This window comes from Enhydra lutris, unplaced genomic scaffold, assembly GCF_002288905.1.
Source record: "Enhydra lutris kenyoni isolate GAN:26980312 unplaced genomic scaffold, ASM228890v2 scaffoldscaffold7, whole genome shotgun sequence".
Classification (NCBI taxonomy): Eukaryota; Metazoa; Chordata; class Mammalia; order Carnivora; family Mustelidae; genus Enhydra; species Enhydra lutris.
Window position 1 is genome coordinate 7343006 of NW_019154091.1, and position 26377 is coordinate 7369382.

Genomic DNA, 26377 nt, shown 5'->3' on the forward strand with positions numbered 1-26377 from the left:
TGACTACTGACCTGACAATTCATCAGAAAGAGGATCATCTGCTTCTGGAATGGGTTCACCGCGGGTAACTGACCCTGCGGAACAGCGAGACCATGGGTAAGGGCATGCTATGGTTGTATTTTCTTCCTCCATCACTTATTTTTTCCCAGTCTACCTGGTTCTTTCCTGATAGGATTGTTGCTATGCTGTCCAGATGTGAAAAGGTCTTTGGAGTTGTTTAAAACACACACATACACACACACACAACTAACTATAGGCTATGGAACCTGTTAAAGCTTTAATTTTGGTCTATGAATTTTCTGCTAAAACCAAAAAGATATTCTTGTCAACCTCACCTTACTATTTCAAGCTGGAGATTCAAGTCTCATTATCAATGAACAGTCTTGTAACTTTAAAGTAGTTTCATGATAATTTCCTCATAAAAGTCATTTCCACCAAAATCACACTTGAAAGATACTCATTATAAGAAATCATAACTTTGGGGCACCTGGGTGGTTCAGTGGGTTAAGCCTCTGCCTTCGGCTCAGGTCATGATCTCAGGGTCCTGGGATCGAGCCCCACATCAGGCTCTCTGCTCAGCAGTGAGCCTGCTTCCTCCTCTCTCTGCCTGCCTCTCTGCCTACTTGTGATCTCTCTCTCTCTCTGTCAAATAAATAAATAAAAAATAAAATCTTTAAAAAAAAAAAAAGAAATTATAACTTTCTGGGGCACCTGGGTGGTTCAGTGGGTTAAAGCCTCTGCCTTCGGCTCAGGTCATGATCCCAGGGTCCCGGGATTGAGCCCCACATCGGGCTCTTTGGCTCAGCAGGGAGCCTGCTTCCCTTTCTCTCACTCTCTGCCTGCCTCTCTGCCTACTTGTGATCTCTGTCAAATAAGTAAACAAAAATCTTTAAAAAAATAAAAAAGAAATCATAACTTTCTTATTGCAGAAATGTGCATGGACCCAAAACAGACAGATTTATACACATGCATTCCTGCTCTCCCCTCATTCATATAATTATATAATAAAGACATACACAAACTAGGTAAACATTTTTAGGCTAAATGGTCCTTCTAGAAGTATTTATCATGCGTCCAGTAGGACTTGGCTTGTCATCTCCTTTATTCCAAGAAAGACTCTTTTTAAAACTGTTTCCCTGAAGTAGTCTCCATTTCTCAGAATCAGGTAATAAATGAAAGGGAGAAAAGATGGTCTGTAAGCCTGTCTTCCTTTGTGATCTTTCATGCAGAAATCAACTGGGTTACACTTCAGAATTGAATCTTTAGACTCACAAATTAGCAAATATTGCCTAGCCGGTTGCTAATAAAAGGGCTACATACATAACTGTTTTCTTCTTTACAACAGAAAGACATCAAAATTTTAAATTTATAATACAAACAAATCAGTAGTAAATTTGTATATCAATTCCAAAACAAAAAAATACCTTTGTGAGAACCAAACTGAAAGAATATCCCCCTCCATTAGTCTATTTGATCTTATGAGTCACCTTTCCTCTTCTTCCTGTTCGCCTAGAGCTGTCTGAGAGTCATGGCCAAGTTAGTCTGTTTGCTTCATTCAGCAAAGAAAATGCTCAGTTTTGTCTTGAAGTCTGAATTTATTAAAAGGTATAGAACCTTCTACTCCAAACATCATTACAACTCTTTTCCCCAAAAAGTATAAATGCAATCTAAACGCTATTCTTAAAAGTGAACACCTAAATAATCACATTTTCAGTTTATTGCATTTCCTTATGAGGCTTGAATCTTTGCAGAAATAAGACGGGACAAAAATTATATTACTGAGAAAAGTTATTAGAATGTCTACTATTCCCATATTTAAAATGTCAGCTTCACAATTCATTAGCTTTTGTCAACTCTCCTGTGCACTTGAACATGGTAATCAGCAAAATCTTTCTTTTAATCTGCAGGGTCTTGAGGGGCAGGGTTCAGGGGATGGGGACAAGAAAAATACAGGACTGTGTTTAGGGGTGACCTATGGTGACCTCAGAGGACTAGAGAACCCCCAAGATAAGACAGGAATGTTGCTCACTACACTCTAAAACCAGATGGCCTTTGTACGGTACTGTCTTCCTTTGTGACTAGTGAGCCAGGACTCTCCTGAGAAACAAGTAAAGGTGTCAGCATCCTGAATTGTACCTTCACCTTGCCAGGACTATTTTCTCATCTGTTAGATATATATTATTTGTCTCTGAACTATCAGAATGTGTCCTTGTCATTATCAACTCAAGTTTAGATTTCTATTTAGTATTTACAGATATGAATAAATGAGAACCAACATTTCTCAAGTATATATTTATATACTACTGAACACAGTACTCCTGGTAATTTTTTTTTTTTTTTTTTGAGAGACAGAGAGCATGCAAGCTGAGGTGAGGAGAGGCAGAGAGACAGACAGAATCTTTTTTTTTTTTATTTAAATTCAATTAGCCAACACATAGTATATCATTAGTTTCAGATGTAGAGTTCAGTAATTCATCAGCTGTATGTAACACCCAGTGCTCATCAAGTTATATGTGTTCCTTAATGCCCATCACCCAGTTATCCCAACCCCCACTCACCTCCCCTCCAGCAACCTTCAGTTTGTTTCTTAGAGTTAAGAGTCTCTCATGGTTTGTCTCCCTTTCTAATTTCTTCCCATTCAGTCTTCCCTTCTTTCCCCTATGCTGTTTCTTATGTTCCACATATGAGTGAAACCATATAATTATCTCTCTCTGATTGCCTTATTTCATTTAGCATAATACCCTCCAGTTCCATCCACATTGATATAAATGGTAAAATTTCATCCTTTCTGATGGCTGAGTAATATTTCATTTATATATGTACCATATCTTCTCTATCCATTCATCCATCTATCAGGGGACACCTGGGCTCTTTTCTATAGAAAGAAAAATTGGCTATTGTGGACAATGTTCCTATAAACATCAGGGGGCAGGTGCTCCTTCAGATCACTACCACAGAAGAAGAGAAGTTAAGGAATCGATCTCATTTACAATTGCACCATAAACCATAAGATACCTAGGAATAAACCTAACCAAAGAGATAAAGGATATGTACTCTAAAAACTACACAACACTTATGAAAGAAATTGAGGAAGATAGATGGAAAAAGATTCCATGCTCACAGACTGGAAGAATAAATATTGTTAAAAATCTATGCTACCCAGAGCAAACTACACATTCAAAGCAATCTCTATCAAAATACCATCGACATTTTTCACAGAGATGGAACAAACAGTTCTAAAATTTGTATGGAACCATAAAAGACCCCAAAAAGCCAAGAGGATTATTGAAAACGAAAACCAAAGCTGGGGTCATCACAATTCTGGACTTCAAGCCATTATTACAAAGCTGTAATCATCACGACAGTATGGTACTGGCACAAAAAGAAACACACAAATCAATGTAACAGAAGACAGAACCCCAAAATGGACCCTCAACTCTATGGTCAACTGATCTTCAACAAAGCAGGAAAGAATAGCCAATGGAAAAAAGACAGTCTCTTCAACAAATGGTGTTGGGAAAATTGGACAGCTACAAGCAAAAAAATAAAACTGGGACATTTTCTTACACAAGACATAAAGATAAACTCAAAATGGATGAAAGACCTAAATATGAGACAGGAATCCATCAAAATCCTTGAGAAGAACAAAGGCAGCAACATCTTCAGTCTCAGCTGCAACAACTTCTTATTAGAAATGTCCCGAGAGAAAAGGGAAACAAAGGCAAAAATAAACTATTGGGACTTCATCAAGATAAAAATTTTCTGCACAATAAAGGAAACAGTCAACAAAACTAAAGCCAACCTACAGAATGGGAGAAGATATTTGCAAACAACATATCAGATAAAGGTCTACTATCCAAGATCTAGAAAGAACTTGTCAAACTCAACACCTAAAAAACAAATAATCCAGTCAAGAAATGGGCAGAAGACATGAACAGACATTTCTGCAAAGAAGACATATGAATGGCCAACAAACACATGAAAAAATGCTCCACATCACTCAGCATCAGGGAAATACAAATCAAAACCACAATAAGATACCACCTCACACTAATCAGAATGGCTAAAATGAACAAGTCAGGAAACAACAAATGTTGGGGAAGATGCAGAGAAAGGGCAACCCTTTTACACTGTCGGTGGGGACGCAAGCTGGTATAGCCACTCTGGAAAACAGTATGGAGGTTCCTCAAAAAGTTGAAAATAGAGCAGCCTTACAACCCATCAATTGCATACTAGGAGAAAAAGAATCTTAAGCAGGCTCCACACCCAGCACAGTTTGAGCCTGATGCAGACTTTGCTCTCAAGATGCTGAGATCACGACCTGAGATGAAATCAAGAGTCAGATACTTAACCACGCAGGTACCCTTATACCTAGTGCTTTATGTTCATCTTCTTATCCCCTTCTTAATCCCTTCTATACCACTGTGTGGTTATACTCTTATCCATCTATTATATATGAAATACACAAAATACAGAACTCAAAATTCAAAAAGGCCAAGTAAGATACTTGTGACAAGGGAACACACTTGCAAAAAAAAAAAAAAAATCTGAGATTCAAATTTAGGTTGGATTCCAAAGGCCCTGTTCTTTCTACAATACCATGGAGGCTGGTGAGATACAGATTTCCTCACAAGCTGAGGAAATTGATTTTGGCATTAAACAGCATCATGAAACTCTTACCTCTGAAAATAGTTTTGGCAGCTCCTCAAGTAACTGATCTGTATTTTGTTGTATAACATTCATTTCTGTTTGATAACATTTCCAATATTTAAGTACACTGAAGATTTGTTGATCTGCTGACATTTAAATTAGTTTTTGCATGTCTTTTCTTCCAACAATGTTAGGTCATTGAATTTCAGAATAGAGCCATTTGTATAGAGCTTCCTCCATATGTAAAAAGATTACCACAACATGCTGAGAAAAAAAGATAGAAGATGAAAGGCTTTGAAACTCTATAGTTCTCAAAGTGGGGTCCAAAAAACTCTATCAGAGTTACTTTAGGAGGTTGTTAACATGCAGGTTCCTAAAACCTCATCCCAGAGACACTGATCCCAGTTCTGGGCCCCTGTTACCTACATTTTAAACACAAAAGTACAGGAATCACTATTACAGGCAATGCACTGTGAAATAAGTATTGTAAAGACCCAACCTATGGAAGTTTTTAAACCCCAAGAGTCACAAAAAGGGCCACCTCCAGTTACTAAAGACTTAAATTTGAAACAGACATAGATGAAATGGACTAGACTCTCTGTGCAAATACACAAATTATTTTTATGGAAAGAAATTAGTTTCAGGTATGCCACTGTTGATATGAAGCACAGTAAATCAGACTAACCCACTTACATTTTCACCAGAAACCAGCAAATTAACACATGTACAAAAACCAAGTGGAGTCTTTGGGTCTATAGCAATTGGCCCACTGTCCTTCCTCTTCTCCCTCTCTCCTTGCATAGCCTTAGTTCTTCCATTATTATATGATTACAGGCCTTCTTTCTTCCCAGCTCTTCGTGTTTCATAGTAATTATACTCAAAGTCTAATATGCCAATGTAAAAGAATTTCTGTGTCAGGTACATGACATGGAAGGCCTTTCAGCATGAGGCCCCTGGGAACCCTGCACTGCCCCTGCCACCTTCTCATTATTCTTAACCCTGGAACAATTCCCAGCTGGAGCTCCCTGAATACCCAATGCTGACCCATGCTGCATCCTTCTCTTTTGATAAAATGGACTTTAACCCATCATCTTCTTTACCTGATTGATAATCAATTTTCTTCTCAAGGATTGCCTCCTCCCAGAGCCTTCCCTGATGCTCTGCAGCCCCACAGTGGGTGAACTGAGGGGATTCTAATTTCTGACTGTACCTCAGAATTATCTGGGTAGCTTTGATATATATATAGTCCCTCCAACTCTCTGTGGTTACTGTGTGCATGATATATCTTTTTCTGTGCTTCTACTTTTAACCTATTTGTGTCTTTGAATCTAAGCTATGTTTCTGGAAGACAGTGTATAGTTGAGTCTTACTATATTATCAAATCTAACCATGTTTGTCTTTTGATTTGAGTGTTCTTTCATTCACATTTAGTGAAATTATTGCTATGGGTAGATTTATTTTTCCATTTGATGTGATGGATTTCTTTGCTTGTAGATTTCATATCTTAAAATTCCCATATAACTATTAATTTGGTTGGATTTATTTATTTTCAATATGACTACCTTTGTTCCTGTTTTCTTCATGTATTGCCTTCATCTGCATTAATTACCTTTTAGGATACCATTACAATTCTTCTGGTGACTTTTTTTGTCATTTTTTTAAGTTATTTTTTTAGAAGATGCTCCAGGATTGATACACATCTCTACTTGTCACAATCTACTTCAGGTTAATATTGACAGAATTCTGGTAAAATATATCAAGTCTGTTTCACTGTGCTTCATTTCCTCCTCCATACTTCGTGCTATTATTATTAGATATATTACACCTCTGTATGTAATAAACCCAACAATATATTGTTATAACTATTGATTTAAACAATCTTTTAGTTTTAAAGAAATTAAGAGAATGAGACAAAAAAGATGATCGCTTTAGATATATCCTATTTTACCTACATATTTACCATTTCCAGTGCTCTTCTGTAGTCTAAATACCTGACATTAAACTTTTTGATTGTAGTGTAAGTGCCTGACATTAAGCTTTTGATTGCCGAGGCATCCATTTCAAAAGCCATCCATCTCGAATAAACACATTGCTGGCTATATGACACAGCTACTAGCAAAACAACCAGATAAGGAACGAGGCTACCTGACCCAGGAAGCTCCTTCTTTCAGAAAGCCCTGAGTAACCAGGGTAACCGACCGCTTGAGTGGCCCCACTTCCCCCTTCCCATGCCCTAATTCTTGTTCTCATGCTTTAAGATAGCTGATAAAGAGTGAACCCACAAAACCCCAAACACATGTCCCTGGAACAATAACAAAGGCAGAGCCCCAGGTTGTGCCTCCCCTCCGTGCACTGCCCAAGACCTTGCTGGTGGCTCTCTGGCATGCCTTATACCCTCCACCACCACCTGTGGGTAATAAATCTTGTTCCTCAAAGATTCTTGATGATTTTGCTGAATGTAGCCTGACATTATAGTAAGAACGATATAGGCCAGTCCAGTCACAACATCTATTTATTTATTTAGATAGATAGATTGACCCCCCAAAATGAACTTAGTCCACAACTTGGTATTTTTTTCACTTGGTGACATCTAATACGCCAAAGAACTTATAATAAGTATAAACAGAAGGAGAACTCCTTGATACCACGTAAAGGAAACAGAACAAAATTTTAAGAGTTTTTTTTTAACTGTCTCTTATGCTGACAATTTATAGAATGATGTGATGACTCAGAAATGTAAAAGCATCAATGATACAAAGGTTTTCCTTTCTTTTTGATCCTTTCTTGATAAGGATGACCTACGCTTTACCCCATGCCTGTTGCCTTCTAATTCTGCTCCAAAGATAAACTAGCTTTCTCAAGAAATTCCTCTTCAAGAACTTCCAGACCAACTGAATTGGGTCTCATTTCATTCTCATGAGACAATGAGATTATTAATGCAAATTAAGCAACGCATAAAACAAAGGACCTCCCATTCCCATGAATTACATACAGATCTAAATGAAACGCACAGTAAGTATATATAGTCTAAAATTTATTTTTCATAATGAAGATGGACTCAGCCTTTGACAGTATTCTTTGCCTGCCCATTTTTAATCTTCTTAGATTTCTGGAATAATTGTACACACTGACCTCTGATCTTCTTCACCCAGCTCAACAGGACTACATCCATCCTCTCTGAAGCCTACATGGCATACTTTCATAGGAAAACACACACACACACACACACACACACACACACACACACACACCTTAGAGCTATATTTAAAATGCACATTTTAATCAACAGCCAAGATGTGAAAAGGGCAGGATTATGCTCATTCTGCCTCCACCTCTAGAAGAAAGGATGGGTAAGATTTACATACTGCTTAACTCCATTGCAAACAATTTGTATGCAATAATCTACCATTTTGTTTGTCTCCAAATCTTAACAAGGTCAGATTCTCAAATAATTGGCTATAAAGTTATGTAGAATATACCACATTCAGTTTATTCCCTGCACTCCAGCCCCATAATCCGTGTCTGTGTCACAAGAATAATTGGGAGTCGACACAAGGCTGTTGATTGTACATGCCATCATTCCCCACATAAACAGACTTGCGTTTGGTAGGTTCCAAAGGATTGCTTTTATGTTCTCTTCTCCCTCTGCTCCAACACGTATTTTAAGAGATTGGAAATCCAAGTTGCATGGTTTGACTTAACTTAATGGTTACAAAGTTTGTTTAATTATTGCCTTATTCCCAAAGCATGATAGAGGGTGAATTCTTGGTGGGAGGTGAGGGAGGAGAAGGAACAAGGTATCACTTAGAGAATATTATTGTGTACCCACTGTTCTCACTTTCCCTTCTCTCCATAAACAGCTCTTGGGCCCTGGAGGACCCTCTGACCTACAGGTGAGGCATCCAGAATCCCTTTACTATGACAGTTAATGACCCTCATCTCCAGAGAACACACACAGCAGGTTGTCCCAGATTAAAGAAGATGCTCTTACCCTCTTGCAAAGGCAGAACAGTGCAGCTTTCATGAAAAATGGCACTAAGGAAAAGAATCCTCCACAATACAGTCAGGAGATGTCCAGCAACCTATAGCCAACAAGCAAAAAGTCCACTATTGGTACCTGCTACCCCTTCAATGGTCAGAGTCTGTGCTAAATTCAGGATCACCAAGTATTTGAAATAGATCTTTCCTACCTGTCCATTCTCATTTGTATCCCCACCTCTGTGTGTGGCAGCTTCCTACTCTCCCTGACTGACCAGGATCCGCATTCCAGTGCCCAGGTTTTCCCACCTTTCTCTTGGCAATAAAAATGACCTGTCCTTCTTGGCCTATAGGGCCATTACATCCAGGCCCTGTACGATTGGGTTCACTTCCTGAGCCAGGATACTGATGGCTGTTCCATGTGTACACCCTCCTTCCTAAGATATATGATTATTTTTAAAAGGACCTCTAATATCTTTACCCAAAGATATAGCAATGTTGAAATTCCAGATGACCCAGAATGATGTCCCTGGCAGGGAAAGGATAACAGCGTCTACTGATGTCTCTCAAATGATCCCTTATATACTTGTACCTATAAGGGATGCCCAGAATGGGGTCTCACTCTCCTCTTCTTATACACCAAGGCCAAACTAATTTACTTACCCACTGTTGAGATGCCATGAGGCTAAGGCCTAAATGAACAGAATGTTCCTAGTCAGAAACACTAACAAATGGAGTAGTGACTGCTAATGCATTATCCACCCTATATGTTCCCCCATTAAATTCAATTAAGTGGCACAACTTTTGCCAGACTTTCTTAGATATTGTCACATGGTACAAATATCATGCATACTACAGTATAGCAGATCCCGCCATGACTCCCTGTGTTACTTCTGCCAGGCAAACACCCACTGTGGACCTCAGATTCTCCATACACACACTAGAGATGATAATATCTGCCACCCAGGGCTATGTGAAGAATAATGAGAAGGTACCTATGAAAGCAGCAAGCCTGGGACCTGGCACCCTGTAGGAACCCAACAAATGCCTTTCTTCATCCTTACTCCAACTTCAAGATTTATTTCTTATCTAAAACACCTTTTATAAGAATGTGGATACCTATAAATAAATGTGGATACCCATAAAATCCCATATTTGTCTCTTCTCCATAACCACTCAGTCTCCTCCTCACACTATGCACCCTGCATCTTGAGAAGACCAATCCAGTCTATCTCCCCAGGTTCTTTTCACACTGGCTAGGGCAAGAGATACGAAAGGCTGCATGTGAGTTCACCCTTCAACAAGAACCTTCTAAGAACAACCTCTGAGCTCAGCACTTGGCACTGTGATGGCTCCACCAGAACAAGGATAGGACCTGGTCCATCCAAAGCCTCCCGCCCAATTAAGAGAAGCACTAAATATGTGAAGCTATTATAAGACCATGTGAATCTGTGTATTTTTACTGTGTGCTGTTATAGATGCCAAATAATTATAATAATAATAGCTAAAGTAATGAGTGCTCACCATGAACAGTCACTGTTCTAAGTATTTCCTACATATGGTGCTTTCATTATTTCCATTTTATAGATAAGAAACTTGAGGCAAAGGAAGATAGGCAGTTTGCTCAAGGTCATGCAGTGGAGGAGCCACCACTGTTATTCAGTTTGTGAAAACTACAAAATACTGTGCTGAGGACAAGGTTTGGAGTACTGGATTAGTGTGAGATTCTTAACAGAAGAAATCACATCTTCCTGATTTTCATTTCCATGGTAGATAGTCCATTAATGTGTGTTGGTTAACTGACTAAATGAATGAGAGAAGTTTTGTTGAATGATATGGAGCTTGATAACTAAACTACAGATGAGCAAAGTAAAGGTGAATGGCAAGTACAGTAACAGACCCACATGCTCAGAGACAGGAACTGGAGGGAAGACTGACCTTACTGTTTGAAGATAATGATGGATGATAAGTGAGATAGATGGAGATAATGGGAGGCCTTAAAAGCTTAAACAAAAAAATATAGAGTTGACACTATGGGTGATAGGGAATACCAATAAATCCCTGAGGAGGGAAAAAGTTGAGTAAAGAGGCATTCTAGAAAGACAGATCTGGAAAAGAGTAGAATAATCCAAGTGCGAGATCAGGAAGGAGTGAATTTGAATTTGCCAAATGGCTGAACTAAAAGGAAGAGCTACAAGAGCCAAAGCATGGAGAGAAATAATAATTTAACAATGACTGAGCATCCTTTTTTTGCCTGGAATAGTGTCAGAGGCTGAAGGGAAAACAAAATGGAGATATAAACCTGGGTGACTAATCACGGAGAAGATGAAAATGGAGTTGAAAGAATTCTGCCATCGGTGTTCAGGTATCAGACCAGAAGTGGTGTCATCCCAGACCTCAGATCAGAAGGGCAAGATCCTGATTCCAGACATGAACGTTGATGGGTTAGGGGCGAGAGGTGGGGAGGAGAGACAACTCACATGGTTCTCTCATCCCTTCATTAGTATTTATCTCTGGCAAGATTTCAAGTTTCTCTGAAAAAGGAGCCATATCATTCACATCTTTCAAGATGCCTAGGACAGTACTAGAAATAAAGACATAATAGGATGCGTACCTATGATCAATTAACTAAATATCATGAAATCCAATAGGAATTTCTTTTTAAAGTTATTACAATAACCTAGTCTCTCTCTATTCCCTTATTATCATTTTATAGTCCCTCCTACCTTTTCTCCATTCCTTCACAATTACCTCTCCACCCCTGACGGGATTTGTTTCCTGCTGCTCCAGCCATCTGGCACACTGTTTTTGAGTCTCAGAAACTCTATCAATTTAGAAATATCATAGTTCTTATACTTCCAAAAGAAAATTAACACAAAGAAAAGAACTATCTATTAACACTGGGAAGTATTTTAGGCAATACTGTGTGATAAGTGTTAGGAAGGTACACCATGTTGGGATTGAACTTTCGGAAGTCCGGGGGTTCAAATTCCACAAATGACTTTCAGTCTTACACCTCCATATTGCCTTTCTTGATGCCTGAATTGTTCTAGCCATAAGTGAAAAATACTCTGATCTGACAAACTTTCACAAAGAAGAAACCCAGAACCCAGGACAGGCCTCAGCACAGAACTGGAAAAATCACAGCACAGAACAGGCAAAATCCCTGACAGGTAGGAAGTAACTCTCCAGCACATCATCTCACAGGTGATGACAAATGCAGCACAGGAAAAGCAGATGTTATTAAAACAATGGACTGCCTGGTCAATAATCATCTATAGACAAAAGAAATGGGGGCTAATGTGACTTCTGAAGGGATGAAAAATGGGTTTCAATTCTCTAGCAAACTCCAATTGATTGACACGAACAGCCCAGAGCACTTTGGACCGTTCCTAGGCTCGGTGACAATACAGTGCTGGACTGACTGCTGATACCGATACCTACCTAGCACAGCGAAGGCATACGTAATGATATGTGTGCTCTTAGGCCAGGTCCGGTCATGTCCAAACCCCACCTGGATGACCAGCATGAACAGTATAAAGGACTGAGTGAAATTCAACAGTAAAGCTTGCAAGTATTCAACAGTAAAGAATGCAAGTGAGTCTAATCCGTGAGTGTTTTCTGAGTCATTACTAGGTGTAGGACATCATACATTAGTAAGGAAAGCCTTGAAATAAGAAAGGAAGACTACAAAAGAGAAAAATCAAAAGACCTGCAAGTCTACTGGAAGTTAGCTCTACAACTCTGAGTAAGACCGTCCACTTCCTTGTATTTCCATATGTTCATCTAGAAATGGGAGGAGGACATACACTTTCTCATACAAAATTCAATATTTGTAATTGCCATCTTTACTATTTCTCATTCATCAAAAAAAAACCCCACAAAAAAAAAAACAAAAACAAAAGGTGATTCTCATCAAAACATTATGATCATTTTGAGATAAACTAGTCTACCTTGAAGACAGAACATGGGAATGATCGTAGTTGAACGTAAATACCATCTATATTCTGGACAACCTTAGATCGAAATTTTTGTTGCTTTCCCCTTCTTATAAACCATTCTGTATTTATATTCCCCAAATGCCAGCCTCGAAAAATATAATGTTGGCACCAGCCAGTAAATGATTTAACTACTATGTAGGTACTGAGAGGGCTGAAAGAGAAAGGAATTATCATGGGTTCCCAGATTTCAAATTCATAGATGGGAGGGTGCTAGGGAGGAGAAAGAATTGGAGGAGGAAAGATTCAGATATCTTATCTTGAGGGCTTAGGAGATATCTGAATCAAGCTGTCCAGGGGAAATGAAAGTCTGAAGCCTGGGAGAAGAATCTGGTCCAGAGATAAAATTCAGGACTCGCTGATATATTGATGATAACTAATATCATGACAATGTATTAGATCAACCAGCCAGAAGAGTATGCAGAAAAATAGTCTACTTCAGATGAAAAAATACCAGAAGTTAACTGGTAAGCAGTAGGAGATGTGCTGAAGAAAACCAAGAAGAGACAGTCCCTGAGGTGTCACGGCAATCGGGAGAGTGAGATTTCATAAAATCCAACATTACAGATTTTGATGAAGTAGTGTCAAACAGCAGAAAAATCCAGAAAGGGACTAAAAAAAAGTCCAAATGATGTGGTGATTAAGACACCAGGACTATTAGCAAGAACTACTTCAGAAGAATAGAGTGATAAATAGAGTATTGCAAACTCGAGTGAGGAAAATAGTAATTTACTTTTATTTGGAAGAATATGAGGGATTGTGCACAAAAGGTAGAAAGTGAAAAGCTAGTAGTAAGTGTGAGAAATTCTAAGTATTTGTTTTTTCCATTGCCTGTAACTGGATAAGGGTGGGCTATTTTTTATTTACTGGCATAAGTCTTTCAAAGGTTGATTTCAACGGACTCATTTCTGGGAGAACTGACAGACCATACTAAGGAGAAAATAATTTAGCATCTCAGAAAGGGGGAGACTTCTAAATCCCACTCCCTTGTCTGCCGTGTTAGATCTGTCAGGTTTTAAAACAGTCATTCAGCCTCTTTGTTGATCCATTTCCTTAGCTGTGGAGTGGGAAAATAATTCCCTTTTAATTGGATCCTGAAGTGCTAAGGGCTTTTCAGACTGCCCGAGACTCGGCAGTGTTGAGACAATATCCTGGCTCAGAAATTTCCCAACTACTTTGTCCTGCTACTGAGAAAGCCACTCTCTCTCTTCACATGAAATCCTTAACTGGAATGCTCAAGATGTAAATTTCTTCTTGCAAGTTGGTTAGGCTTTGGACCCTAAACTATCTCCTTGTGTCTACAATATGCAAAGTAAAGTGGAGAACTGAAGAAATGATCCAGAAAATTCAGCCCCAGCTTGAAGTTTGCCTCAGACTATTCATTTGTTTGGCCAGAAAACTTTATAAAACCAAATTCCTACAGCATAGGTGAGGGCCTCCAGTTTATTAGGTCTGTGCAGGTTCATTTGAATTCTCTGTTTCTTTCCTCTTGAATTTCAGCCTCTACCAATTTTGTATCCCCCAGGAGCTGTCGTTAGCAGCCATATATCCTCTTGTAAATAAACCCCAACTGTCTGCTGGAAATTTCCACTTGCATATCCAGCCATCGCACCAAATGCAATGCACCTAAAATCAAATTCATCAATCTCTCCCCCAAAACTGGCTTCTTCCCAGCCTTTCCTATTTCTGTCAATTGACATCATTCTCCCCGTCACCCTGGCTTACATCCTCAGCATCATTGCCCTCACTCTCCCTCATCCTCCATACCCATTTCCCCAGTTGTAAAATTTTTCCACTGAATGCTCAGCCCACCTGTCCTTCTAGCTTCCGGCATCTGAATACTTTTCATGTGCCAGACACCATGCTGAATACTTGACGAATTTCACCTTACTTAATTCTCATGACAAGTTTATGAAGAGGCTGATGGAGTTTTCCCCATTCTGCAGATGAGAAACTTATGGTTCAGAACTTGTGGTGACTGCTTGGGACTGGACTATCTGAATTGCCCCGAAATTCCTTTGGTGAAGAAGCCCCAACCACCAATGTGACTTTATGGAAAAAGGACTTTATGGGCCTCTGAAGTGTGATAAAGGCTAAATGAGGTCATAGGATGGGGCCTTAAATCAGTAGGGCTGGTGTCCTGGTAAGAAGAGGAAGAGACATCATTGCAGGCTCCCCTACCCACCAGGTGAGGACACAACAAAAAGGTGTCCATCGATAAGCCAAGAAGAGAGTTCTCACCAGAAACCAGCACCTTGATCTTGTACTTCCTGGGCTCCAAAACTGTGAGAAAAAAAACAAAAAAAAAACATTTCTGTTGTCTAAACCACCCTAGGGTATTTTTGTTATGACAGGCTGTACTAAGATGGGCTCCATGCCCAACTCACTACAAGGGCACAGAGGTCAGATCCAAAGGCAGGAACGCCTCTCTCTGCATGCAAAGCATGCCCTGAGGCACCATGCTACATGGCCCTGGCCAACTCGCTGCTCAGGCTCCCCTCGCCACCAAGGGAGGCTTCCTAGCAGCTTCTTGGCAACCACCTCTCTTCAAGTCCCCCTTACCTTCCTCCAGTCAACCTGTGCATGTTAGGTTTGCTTTCCCCAGACATCACCTGGATCAGATCATTCATTGAATCAAAAAGCTTTCAGTGGTTCCCCACTAAATACAAAGTAGGTTTAATCTCTTTAAACAGCCTTCCAAGCTCTCTCCATGTTGGCCCTCGCCTTCTTACCAGCTCTGGGTACCCTCATTGCCAATCCCCATGGCACCCCCTCTGCTTCTCAAAGTGGCATGAGTTATTTGTCTGTGAGTTCCAACGAGGGCAGAGACTATGGCCTCTCTCTGTATAACTAGGGTCTGGCACACAGTAAACACTCAATAAATAGCTGTTGAGTGACTGACTGAAGTGGTACGTGCTAATCACTTGGCCTGGATACACTTCCTGTCCTCCCACCTGCAGTTTACCCATCCACCAGGACCAAGCTCAATGCTGGGCTATCCAGCCATCCCAACCCACCATCATCTCACACTTCTCCAAGGCCTCCTCAAGGGGCTATCCCATTTGATCCATACCTATTACTAGCATGAATCATCATGATTTCCCACATTCAAGAATGTTCATTTTTGTTTTTGCAACAGCAAACAATGCTAACAATTTGTGGCAGATTCTGCCAATGCTTCCTTAAAAGCCATTCCATCCTTTTTTTTTTTAAGATTTTATTTATTTCATAATAGAGAGATCACAAATAGGCAGAGAGGCAGGCAGAGAAAGAGGAGGAAGCAGGCTCCCCACTGAGCAGAGAGTCTGATGCGGGTCTCGATTCCAGGACCCTGGGATCATGACCTGAGCTGAAGGCAGAGGCTTAACCCACTGAGCCACCCAGGCGCCCCAATCCACTCCATCCTTTTATGTTATAAAAACTCTGATCTTTAGATGGGCATTTCGCTGCCCAACTTAAGAAAAGGAAAACACACACACACACACACACACACACACACATCCCTGCCTCCTTAGCAGCTAATTATGACCACCGGACTGAATTCTGGTCAACCAGGAAAAGTCATACCTTTCTCTTCCACATCCTCAGTCCCACTTCATGGAATTCAGATGTGACTCTGGAACTCTAGCAGCCATACTGGACCATGAGGACAAGTACTAACCAGGGCAGTAAGCTGGCAAGAACTAGGGTATCTATCTGTAGCATGGAGCTGTCAGAACATCCACATACTGCCTGCCTCTGGCCTTTTTCATGCTCAAGAAATGAACTCCTACTTTATCTGAATCACTATTATTTAGGATTCCCTACTTAATGCAGCCAAGCTACAACACATGAAAATAACTATCACTAGAGAAATGAATATATAAAAATATGTTGAGGGGGATCTGAGTGGTGTAGTCAGTTAAGTGTCTGTCTCATGTTTTTGGCTCAGGTCATTATCTTGGGATCCTGGGAACAAGCCCTGAATCAGGCTCTGTGCTCAGCACAGAATGTGCTTGAGATTCTCTCTCCCTCTCCCTTTGTCCCTCCCCCTGCTCTCTCTCTCTTTCAAATAAGTAAATAAATAAATATTTTACAAAAATGTTGATATAAAGGTAGTTAAAAGAAGTGAATCTATCTACCTACTCACCTACATTTATATTTATCTACTTGAGAGAAAAATAAATGATACATCCATCATACTTTTAAGTGAAAGAATGGATTTATTTATGTATAATTTGTATAACAAATGACAAAAAAATTTTTAGTCATAAAAATGTTAATTTTTTCTACTCTATGTATATTTTGCTCCCTAAATAATCTTTTAAGCTTCCCAGAAACAGAGGTAAGAACTTTTGTTATCTGACATGCCTGAGTGGCTCAGCTGGTTAAGCATCTACCTTCAGCCCAGGTCACAGTCCCAGAGTCCTGGGAGCAAGTCTCACACCTGGCTCCTTGCTCAGCAGGGATCCTGCTTCTTCCTCTGCCTGCTGTTCCCTCTGCTTGTTCTCTCTCTCTCTCTCTCTCTCTCTCTCTGACAAATAAGTAAATAAAATAAAAAAAAAAAAGAACTTTTATTTTCTTCATGTCTGCCACTCTCCCTAGCATATAACAGGTCCTAATATTTGATTGGCTAAAATCTGCCAGAATTTGTCAAACACTGACTGTACAGAAAAGCTGAGGATAAATGGTGAGGTGGTGGGGGGGCTTAAAAAAAATGAAATCCTTCATCCTCAATAACTTTATATTTTATAATCTGAAAGACTGTTTACTTCTCTCAGCCCTAATATCAGGGATTTTATACTCAAATTAAACATTAATATGTTTGACTAATCTTTATAATCCCTTACTCCCCACCTCCTACAAAATTTAATTCACTTATCAGCTAAAAAATTAACTATTTTGAATTCTAAAATGAGATGGAAACATTGATTGTGAAGCTTACCAGTAAGAGGCTGAAAGGAGCAAAATAAAGACAAATGGTATGAAACGGAATTTCTTTACAATATATGGTTTGAAGATGAAATTAATACTCACCTATAAATTTACCAGGTTCAAACTTATTCATATCCTAAGTACTTAGTAGTTGTGTTCCAGAGGATGAGATATTTTACTATCAGTAGTAGAAATCCATCCATATTTTGTGCTCTTCACAGAAAGACTTTGTTTGGGGCCCATCAAGAGGTAATAAGGCATGGCATTGGAGTTTATTGGAAAAACCAGCTCTTGTTTATTTCATAATTATATACTTGACATTTGGAAACTCCTGCTTGTTACTAATCGCTTAATTAGGCGCTCCAAAGTTCATAAAAAATCATAGGTTTAACTTCAACTTAAAAGATCCTTTAGCTCCTCTTGCTCTGAAATTCGATCTCACCCACTGTACATGCAATTACAGCCCTGACAAATGATTGCTGACAATAATAGACCTCATTTAAAGGAGAGAAGTCTAAACACAGCGATGACCTGATTTTTTTTTTATCTGTGTCCAGAGAAAGAAGGTGTGGAACAGATAAATCAATAATGGGAAGGAAAAAAAAAAAAACCCTAATTGTTGACTTTACACTCAGCAAATCATTAAATGAAGCTTGAATTAATGCAAATTTACATAAATAGTCTAAATGGTGAGTGACCTTCAGGAAAATTACTATTAAGACAAAGGCCTTTGCATATCTCTTCAGAGATGTTTGACAAGGGAATGACCTCAGCTGCATGTGTTCATTATTACAGGTTTCATTTAGATCACCAGGAATTTTTCTGAACTCTGTGTATGTGTGTGGGTGTGTGTGTATCTTAGCTAAAGCTAACGTCATATTTGAAGAGTTTTGGCAGTTATAAACACACATACATACACACAACACCCAAACTAATTATGTCTAGGAGTGCAAACTATTTTTTGCTTTCTTACAAGCAGTCATTAGAGAAAATGAGGGTGACTTTAATAGTGAAAATACTTTTGATAATGATGGATGCTATAAAAAATGCAGACTATTACCTCAAGTCGGTATTTTCCGAAATGAGTTACTAAAAACCCTGGTTCATCAATATGCTTCACAAAGACAAAGCTCTGTGGTCCAAAGAACATGAAATATGATGCCTACTACATTCTCTCCTTGATAGTCACATTAGCATATTACATTCTATTAAGCATATTAAAGGCTCTGAAAAAGCCATGAGATAAAGCAACCTATGTAAATATAACCAGGTATTTTTTCCCCAAAGTAACTTCTATTACTATTCCACTTTGGGAAACTATGCTCTAAATCAAGATTCTCAGGTTGGGTTTTCCTTGCCCATTAAAATCCTCAACTGAATGCTATTTATTATGAAGGTTATTTACCAAATTCTCACTATGGTTAAAGTCGTATAAGGAACAAGAGATGAAGAAAGTAGGATCTTTGATCTCCAGGAACTGACACCCCAGTAGGAAATGTAACATACCTCCCACACTAAATGTATCATGGTATATGGTATAGGCAGGCAACAATTGCCATAGTTAACTTGAACAGGAAAGGTTTCAGAGTCTGTAGCCATTCAAACTGAATTTTAAAGCATGGATTGAATTCATTTGGAAAGAGATGGAGTTTGGAAATAACGAGGTGCAAAGATAAAGGGCAGGAAACTCAAGATGTTCTGTAGGATGATGACTAATTGGCTAGTGTAGAGATTTCAGGTAAGGGACCTACAGGCTAAATGGCTGGAAAGCTCTCCAGCAGTTTTAAGTAGAGTTCAGATTATGGGCATGCTTAAATGCAAAACTAAGGAAGGTGGGAGTTATTAGGTAGAATAACTATGAAGGTAATATGATGAAAGCTCTATATGGAATGGTTTGCAAGGCCACCCTCAGTACAGAAAGCCTGAGGCCTTTCATCCTCTGCTTGGATCACAGCACTATATAATTTAAGATCTTTTGATTTTTTTTAAAGATTTTATTTATTTACTTATTTATTTGAGAGAGAGAGTACGGGTAGGGGTTGGGGGGGAGGGTGAAGCAGACTCCCTGCTGAGCAAGAAGCCCCATGCAGGGCTTGATCCCAAGACCCTGGGACCATAACCTGAGCCAAAGGTAGATGCTTAGCCCAGTGAGCCACCAAGGCGCTCCTATAATTTAAGGCCTTGAACACATCCATATTACAAAGGTTCAGAGTGGAATATGTTTTATCAAAAATGTTCACAAGCAATCAAGAGACCAGAAAATCATGGTTTGGGAATAACAGGGAAAGGCGATAAATTTTCGCTATCTTTCATAAATCCAACCTGATGGCGATACAAATGTATGACTCTAAACTATCACCGTCTGCACCCCCACTGGCACCTGGGATGGAAACCACGGGATAGCCCTGCAAAACCGAGAAGACCAGTTTCACCACGGCAACTTCCATTGGTTACGAGAGGTTACCTTTATCCCCCAAAAGCCACACACTATTAAAAATTTACATGAAGCAGAAGTATTTCATGTGAGGAATCTGTGGCTTAAAAACAAACAAACAAACTGGCAACTTTATATACTTAAGGACCAAAACAGAAAACACACAATTTGAGGTTTAAAACCCAATGATTGTTTGCTTTAGGAAAACAGTTTTACTCCATAAGAGACTCTGAACTACAGAGCACAAACTGAGGGTAGTTGGAGGGGAGGCGAGTGGGGGGATGGGCCAAATGGGTGATTAAGGAGAGTACCTGTTGGAAAGAGCACTGGGTATTGTATGTGGGTGATGAATCACTGGATTCTGCTCCTGAAACCAGTGCTACCCTGTCTGTTAACTAACTTGAATTTAAATTTAAAAAAGAAAAAGAGAAACTGTTTTACTCCCACAACTCCATCCACATCTACTGGCATAGTTGAGGTAACTAGGAATCTATAATGGTGCTTGCTAGGAGCTGGAAGAGTTGGAATGAGACATGGGGAGTTTTTTATTTATAATTATAATAAAACACAGGTAGCCAGTTTCCACAAAATCCAGGATGGCTTTCCTCATATGCAAGGTGTTTCACTGGGAAATGAAGTAGCTTTATCTATGGAGCACACTATGGAAGTTCCAAACAACTGATCACAGAATATGTCTGAAGTCTGGCCAGTTAGAATGGCTGGTATTAATATACAACACACACACACACACCCACACACACACACATTACTAAGTAACTAAAGATCACTCATTTTTCTTTTAGTCCTTTTTGTTAAAAATCTCCCTGAAACAAATTAATCCATACTCCTGCTTATCTAGTGCATTATCTAGATCAGTCCTTTGAAAACACCAAACTGGCACAAGACTGCTATATCCAAATCACCTGGAGAACCTCTGAAAAATGTAGATTCCTGGCCTGCTTCTACCCCTACCCCCACTCCCATTCTGACTCTGTATAGGTCTAAATGAAGTTCCAGAGATATTTTTTAATGACCCAGGTTTATGAAAGCAGTAATCCAGATGATAATGAGATGCTTCTTAGATGTTTCACAATACCAGCAGGGCCATAAAATCTCAAGATTTTATGTCACTGCAGTGACAGGGACCATGTTAGGCAGATATCAATCCCTTTTCCCTTTTCTTTCTGGGCACAGAGATGGACTACATTTCCCAGTCTCCCTTGCATTTCCCACCTCCCTTGGGTGGGTCATGTGACTGAGCCTCAGCCATTGGAATTTGACAGATGGACTGCGTACCACTTCCAATCTTGGCCCTCAGAAACATCCCAGAGAATCTTCCTGGTTGGCTGCCTTCCTTCACTCGCCATCAGGATCCAGAGTTTCAGGAGAGAACTGAGATTCTGGGGGAATATCAGGGCCACAAGATAGAAAGAGTCCGGATATCCGAACAAGCGTATGGAGAAGAGCAACCACCCCTCCCCTGACCACAACTGATTCCCACTGCATTGTGGGATGCATGAGACATCAGATTTTATTACAATAAGCTATTAAGATGCAAGGACCCTTGGTCACAGCCATGGCTTGCCTTTACTAGTACAACTCCCTTAACAGTTTTAGCAGTGTTAGCAGTTGATTAAGCATTTCAAAATCATAAAGAAATGTACTTAAAATTTAACATCGTACTAGGCATACAGAGATATTAGGCATAACATCTAAAAGGCATAGGACCACAGGAAATATTTAACCTTTAAAAGAAATTCTGATATGAGCTTATTTTTCTGTGGTTTTCTCCTTCCTCCTAAGAGTAGAGTACCAAAAAAAAAAAAAAAAAAAAAAAATCTGGCTAATTGAGAGTTCCAGGTAATAAGATTTCAATTTAATAAGGTTTTATAACAGTTACAGGAATAAAAACAAAATATAGCAACTAATAAATCTGAATTTCCAAAGACCAAATGAATACAAAATGAAAGGCTGTGAAATTTTAAGACTTAATAGAATCACACAACCAGAGAAGTATTCAAAAGGTCATGATATTTATTTACTTTTGAAAAAATCTGTAGGAGGAAATTCTACCACTGAGCTCATCATTGTCATCGCCTTTCAGGTGGTTTTACAATATAATGTTGCAAGGACAAGGTTAGGAGTTAGACAGAGGTGGGTCTAAATTCCAGCTTTTCTGCTTAGCATTTGGGAAATCCTGAATAATCTAAGCCTCACTCTCCCCATCTGCACAATGGTGATGATATTACCTACTCCATGGGTTTATGAAATTTAATTGGGCTTTAAGACAACAATGGCACCTATAACTATTTAATGCTTGTTTATATTAATATAGTATTAGCATCATGCTATATTATAGTCACCCCCACTACTACTGCCTCCCTCCAGCCACCTCTCCTGCAACAGATCTTAGTTAGTTGCAAGGTATCTTCCATAGCCTGCTACTTTTTATCCCAAAAGAAAGATGAGGCTGAGGAGCTATGCCTGGAATTCTATATAGATAAACACTGTTCTTGTAATGCCACAACTAGTGTGCTAATATCTATGCTTCTTAATCCTTTTTTTTGCCAACCATGAAGATTGGTAAGTCCCAGGATCACTGGTGCTTGACACTTCTCCAAAAATGGTAAAACTCTCCCCATTCATGGAGAGAAGAGCTGGGCTGCCTGTCATAGCATCCAGTCTCAGCCAGCCCTTCCTAATCTAGGCCACCTCAAAAATGCACATCTACAAGGGGGAGCAGAAATCATCTGATGAAGGTGCACCTCTCCTCCCTCCACCTGGCAACAGGGAGAGCCTGTCCCTGGAATTTCTTTTGATAAGCTACTGAGGAGACCCTCAGTTTTCTAAGTTTTAGTTTGAACATTGAATTTAGGAACTTGTCAGCTCTGACAGCAGAGCTTTAACATTCAGTTCAAAAAAAAATCTGCTTGTACTTTATAAAATCCAGCTTCTCACTTCAGAGCAGAAGAATTTTTCAAAATCTTCACTTTGTAGGGAATGAAAACTTCAGTTTTCCTTCTTCCCAATTAAACTTGGGTTTTTCATAAAAGTCATTACATTTTCCCCTCTTCCTACCCTAATTCTTCTCCCTAAATCACCTCTTTCAGCACGCAGAACTCAGTCTTACATTTCAAAAAACAAGGCTGAGACTTCTGGCTGATGTGAACCCTCCTCATCAGCAAAAACTAAGACAAAAATAGACAATACATACAGGATTAATTACCAATCAACACTGTTCAGCTGACAGGATTTATGACACCTAAGGTTTTAAAAATAATGAAAAGTGAAGCTTATGGAAGAAATCACTCCATACCTTAAAGTTACAAAAGTTGCACCTGACAGCAGAGACCTCCATCGAAGGCTATATTGAGAGGTAAAATTACCATGACCCAAAGGGATAGGTCAAAACCCTGCACATGGCAGGAAACCAAAGGTAAAACCACGATCCAATGACAGATGGCAAAGGCCTGTCAATGCCGGGGAAATTACACGGTGAAATTCATTTCTGACATTTCATTCACACAAGAATAACAGGACCCTGAAGTTAAACAATGACATTCTGAAAAGGAACACCTCCACAGATGACACTTCTTGCATGGTTCAGCCTCCAAGGCATACACCAGAACCAGAATTTCATACAGTTCAGGTGTGGGGGGGAGAGCTAGGGGGAGAGTGGGAATGTGAAGAGCAGAGGAATGAGCAAGAGGGGGAAGAGAGCCAATATCTAAGCAAAGGGAGGATCCGGTGACAGTTCATTTCTACTCCTTCCCAAAGGACTTGAACCCTCACTTCATGGATTTTTTTTTTTAAGTGACATTTGAAAGGTGCTACAATCATCCATTCATTTGTGTTCTGTTTGGCCTTTAAATGTAATATTTCAACTGAGAGTTTAAGCTGCTGGGGGTCTGAGATGTTTTCATGAGAAGTAACCAAGCCAGACAGTTCTTATTGTCAAGGAGACCCTGTTGAAGGGGAGAAGCACTAAAATTAGCCACTCGGGGTAATTTTATCACTCAGGCCCAGGGCACAAGGCTTCTAGACTGTTCCATTCTTTCTAGCAGAAAGGTACTGAAAGGAAACAATCCTTGGATCCTTGGATTCTGGAGAAATCCAGTGTGTATGCTTGTGCAAGCAGTGGGGAGAAAGGGTTGGGGGAGGGGGGCCGTATCTCAGAGCTGTTTCCATGTACAAACATAGGAAACAAAGTGAAATGCTTTTGAGTGATGAGCAACTCAAGAAAAACAAAGTCCCTTTATTTTTTTTAAGTTTTTATTTAAAATCCAAAGGCAGGCTCTAAAGTTCTACTTACTAATTTCTGTCTCATTGCCTTCCATTTGAATGATGATCATCATTACTTTATTAAGAATTATTTTAAATTCGTTTTCAAATGGCTTCAACAATAAATTCTAATTAAATATCACTAACATGCTATATTAGAAATCAATTCCTAAAATATAAAAAGCAACAGAAAGGATTTCTAGTCTTACAGTATCTCACACACACATACACACACAGCTTCCAAAAAATTCAAATTCTATTTTCTTCTGCTTTAGAGAATAAACACAACTGCAATTCCAGGGACACTGAGCGAACCATGCACCCTCTCCTTGCCCCAAAACATGCATAACTACTTCGAAAAGGTGATTACACACACATTTTTCTTCCCATTGAAACATCAGACTGGGGAGACGGAGTTTCCCCAAGCGAGTCGCAAAAACACAGAACAGGACATTTAATTTGTTTAAGTTTCCAGAGCAATTTACCAGAGACAAAATATAAAATACCATGGCATTTTGTTGGCATCTTAAAAAAAAGAAACCCTCTCTAAGAAGTACAGTGAACCTCATGAGAGTTCCAAGGAAGTACAATGAACCTCATGAGAGTTCCAACACGATTCTTCTACTTGTATGCACACATATGTTTATAATTTTCTTTACCAAGGAACAGGTTAACATATTCCAACCCATGCATGGAGTGGAAGAGGAGCTTCCAACCAAACAGGTCTTTCAGGAAGTAGCCCTCAAGGTTACCAACAACTAAATAGGCTCAGGCAACCACCCACACTCACCTCTCTCAGCCTTGGTCATCAAGAGACTCTGTTCCCCAGATCACCTTCATTTGAAAGAACATTTTCCTACTTAATAGAATACAGCACCACACTAGTGTCAGCCCTGAGTTTTAGAAATCTTTAAAGAAATCTCATATGCCTATGAATAAGGCATGGCCATCTATGCTTTCATTATTTCACAATGAAGCTTGAAATGAGAATTTTTTAAAAAGGAATGACTCATCTGCAGTTCATGGCTTCGACATGGTACACAGTACCCAAGGAGGTCAAAGGCAGGCATGGTTTGAAAAATACTAGGTCTCTACTCTTTGATGTTTGCCCTTGATCTGCCACCACTGGTGCCCTAATGTCCTGGAAAACATCTCCCTGCTTGGGAGTCAGTTGTCAAGCTACCTGTTGGTCTTCTCATTCTCCTTTACCACTGCAATGATCGCTCAGCACAAAAACTCTCCAGTGGATGAGCTTCTCTGTTCCTGCTTGCTCTAACTTGATTCTCAACTACTACAGAGCTGCTTAAGAACCACAGATGGGATTTTCAAGGCACCATCTATTCATGAGGTATCAGAGGACAGCACATATATCTAACAAATTTTCAACTCTTCCCCATCAATTCAGAGTTCTTTAATTACAAACAACAGAAAATCACTCTGGCTAATTCAGGCAGAAAAAGACTACCAAAAGAGTAGAGCGGAGCTCTCAGAATAGATAAAAAAGGCTGCAGATCTGGCCCAGAAAAAAAGGTGGAAGCCTAGAAAGGTTTGAGGTCTAGCTAACGAGAACAACTTGACAGTCTTAACTAAGAGCTGCTACTGGAATGAACAAGTCCCCATCATTTGGAGGAGAGGGGTGTTGCTGATAGCACATCCCTGATTTTCCATAGTCCCAGAAGGTAGAGCCCATTTGGCTTAAATCGGGGCTTCCCAACCTCTGCATTACTGACATTTTGGATAATTCTTTGTTGTGAGGGATGGATGCCTTATGCAGCACCTCTGGCTTCTATGCACTAAATGCCAGTAGCATTCTCTCTAGTTGTGACAACCAAAAATGTCTCGATGTTGCCCAATGACCCCCAGGAGGCAAAATCACCCCAGCTGAGAACTGGCTTAGACTGATTCACAAAGCTGCCCAACTGATGGCTTAGGAAAGACCAGGTCCCTTGCTGTATGATCCCATAAGGCAAAGAGAAGGTAGGTAAATCTCCCAAAAGGAAGTTGGGATACTGATCCCAAAAGATAAGAGAATTAATGCTTACAGTCCATTTCCCAACACTGGCAAGCCAGAAAGTTGAACAAGATTATTTTTTTAGCCCATGTATTCAAAGAACAAGGAAAA